This window comes from Myotis lucifugus, unplaced genomic scaffold, assembly GCF_000147115.1.
Source record: "Myotis lucifugus unplaced genomic scaffold, Myoluc2.0 scaffold_11, whole genome shotgun sequence".
NCBI classification, from domain to species: Eukaryota; Metazoa; Chordata; class Mammalia; order Chiroptera; family Vespertilionidae; genus Myotis; species Myotis lucifugus.
Window position 1 is genome coordinate 7,061,305 of NW_005871059.1, and position 3,700 is coordinate 7,065,004.

The window sequence follows — 3,700 nt, forward strand, 5'->3', positions numbered from 1 at the left end:
AGTATATATATATATATATATTAGTATATTAGTATATTAGTATATATATTAGTATATTTCTAGATAGATAAAAATAGAAACAGATATACAGTTGTCCCTTGAGCAACATGGGGGCTGGGGGGGCAATGAACCCCACACAGTGAAAAATCCGAATAACTTTTGAGTCCTCCAAAACTTAACTACTAAGAGCCTACTGTTGACCAGAAGCCTTAGTGACAACATAGTCAATTAGCACATATTTTGTATATGTGTATTATACACTTTATTCTTACAATAAAGTAAGCTAGTAAAAAAGGCTATTAAGAAAATAATAAGGGAAAATACATTTACAGTATTTATTAAAAAATAAATGGACCCACTCAGTTCAAACCTGTGTTGTTCAAGAGTCAACTGTAGATACAAAAAAGATATAGATATCACCCTGCAGAAAGTGTCTTTGATATTAAAAGCCTGTAAAATTATCTCAAACTTGTTCTTTGAACTATTAGGGTTGCCTCATGCCTTCATGAAAGTTATATTTGTAGATATTCTACTTACCCTTACTCTATAAATGAGGACTTTGCCCATACTACATATGAGTAATTTTAAAGATATTTAAGGTCTCTTTCCTTTCTAATGTATCATTTCTAATTTATATAAAAGCCTATTTTTGCCTGAGACACAGATCCTGGGCAATTACCAAGCTAAAAATTGGCTCTCACCCCGTGTACATGTCCATTTTTAAGTTGCAAATAATAATATAATATATGTACAGATTTCTACTGAAGCTCTGTGTTGCCACTTAGCCTCTGATTTTTAAAATTCCAATTAACATTAATAACTAGCTCATTTCTTTCAAGTATACATAGGATAATACTGATTCTTATGAACTTTCAGTAGTATAATTTCTTCTGACCAGCTCTAAATTGCTGAAATCTTTCAGTGTCAGGCTATTTGTGGGAATGCTGACATACAATCTTATTGCCCAGCATGCTAATAATCCACACCAGTTGGCTTATCTCTGCCATGTTAAGCATTGAAGTGAATGTGGCATTCATTTGTACACCAAAAGCTGAACCCAGAATGACACATTTTTCTTTGTTCTTCAGCCTAATCTGTGGAATATCTTCTGTTTCACATTCCCACTGAACCTTGAATATCAGTAGTGCACAGCACATAAGCCTTAAAAGGATTTTCTCAAACTACTCTCTGATTTCTATGTGGGTATCTCTGGTAACCGCTTCCTTGAAACAGCACTGCTGTTTCAGGAGATAATGTTAAATTTATGCTCTAGATTGGTGTCATGGCTTAATTTTTTGTAATAAGAGGTTATGGTTTTCAAAAGGGTAGCGTTTACCACAAATATGTGGTTAATAAACGCCCAAACTGTATCTGTGATACGGTATTCTTACAGAAATTCCTCCTGATGGAGCCACTGGCATGGAATCTGTATTATCCTGTTCAGTGTGGACAAGAGGGTCCAGATAGAATGCCAGACTGGCCTGGGCGAGGCTGGTGGAGAACTTTCCCTTCCTACTTAAGAGAAACGTGAAAGGGCAGACTATTTTACTCATCTTTTTAGTACACGTAGACGTGCCACGAATATTTGTTGAATGTGTTTGTGCCCAGGGCGGGTTGTCTTCCCATCCTAAGTCTGGATTATTTCAATTGCAAAGAAAGAAAGACATTGAGATCCACCCTGTCTGGTTCACGTCACTGAGTGCTTCGTGCTTCAGTCTTGGTGCTTCATGATCCAGGCCTCAAATATGTGATCTTAACTTTGTTTTTCTCTTTCTTCATTTCTTATATCTGATTCATGAGTGTTGCCTCCCTTTCCCGAATGCTTCCAATGGCTCCATGGGCTTTATACCTCCAGGTTCAGATTCCAGAATGAGCCCATCATTCTGGCCAGGGATAATAATAAATGGAAAAAATTAGCTGGGCATGTGTTCTACCTCTGGGTTACAAACGGAGCCAATGCCTCCAGAGATGCCTAACCCCACAGTAGGCAAGGGGGTGAACCCATTGGGAGAAGTAGTGCACAGTTATCAGGAGAAGATTGGACAAGAAATGATGAGAAATTACAAGTGTTGGCAAGGATGTGGAGAAAAGGAACCCTTGGTGCACTGTTGGTGGGATTGTAAATTGGTGCAGCCACTATGGAATTTCTTCCAAAAATTAAGAATAAATTGTTATTGTGTAAGCCACCCAGTTTGTGGTACTGTTATAGTAACCCCAGGAAACACATACAAATAGTTTTAACATAAATTTTCTAGATTGTGTAGCAGAGTGGCAGATACATAAAAGGGCTTTTGCAATAAAACAAAACAAAGCCCAACCAAAGCGACTGCAATTGTAATATGTCTTTTTCTTTTAGAAAGGCTTTAAAACAACAACACAGAAGTCTTTGAAGATCTAAAGTGAAGTATTCAGCATGAAAGATAAAAAGGCAGGTGTAACAAGCAACTTTTCATGTAAGTCTGTTCCCTCAGAACTGATCCTCAGCGTGCAAACTCCACTCGGTGTTCTTGGAAGGCATGGGGGAGCTGGCGATGCGGCCTGACCCACACTAGGTCTGCATTCCTCCAAAGGCACATGTAGCCACTTCCGTCCTGACCTGCTGCAATCACTGTAAACTAACTTTGACTAGTTCTGTCAGAAGAGACAGGCTGATGTAGTAGGCAGTTAGGTATGCATGAGCAGAGCAGGAACAATGGGCCAGGTGCAGAGGGTCACCAGGTCAGACAGCCCGAGTGCTTAGCAACCGGCAAAACTACGAGCCCTAGCTCAACCACTCCCTTAGGCATTTCCCCTGGAGATGACATCTAGACCTCAGCTGTGTTTCAGCTCCAGGCCCAGAGCAATGCCATGCCTGACATCAGGACCAGCTGCAATGACTGATTACCCGCATCCCCTGCTGCTGACCAACCAGTGGAGAGCACGACTCTGAGGAGACACACTGGGAAAGCTAACAAGTATTCTATTGAGATCCTCCCCTGAGGCCTCTGGATGGAGGACCCAGCGCTGCTCTCTCCATGGCGTACACCCTGGCCTTCCCCACCTCCTCCTTTCCCCAGGGCACAGGCCTGCTCTCCCCATACACCCCAAGCATGCCTAAACTCCTCTCCCTCTCTCCCTCTCCCTCTCTCCCTCTCCCTCTCTCGATCTGTAATGCTAGAGTTTTCTTTATATGCCCCTTCCTGTCCTTCAATTCTCTTCCCTAATCCCTAAGTTGGTGGATAAATTCATCATGAGAAAATAATGAGTAAGGCGTTAGCACTACTTGTGCGGGTAATGGCTATAAAGTGAGGACAAAACCAAATTATAAAAAACCCAAACTTATCATGAGAAAATAGCCTTTCCATGACCAGGGAGAATGGACAATTCCATAGTGTATTGTATGCAGCGAAGACCACAGAAAGAGTATTAATGTCCACTTTATGAATAAATCTTTACAATCCTTGCACCAAAACATCAAAATTTATTTAAGGGTGATAGGATGGCAACCGAATCACTGCGAAGGAAATTCCAGGTGTAGGAAGGCCTCAGGGCCCCTGGACGAATCTCTCACTGTTTCTTCCTAGGGGCTCCCACATTCGTATTTTAAAATTCTACTGGCGGCCTTCCCAGGTATTCTGTCGAGCAGCACACTCAACCAGGTTTAGAGTGTGCTCAAACACTTGTCGCCCCTTGGGTGTATAAAAATTTTTCCCCCTTCTTG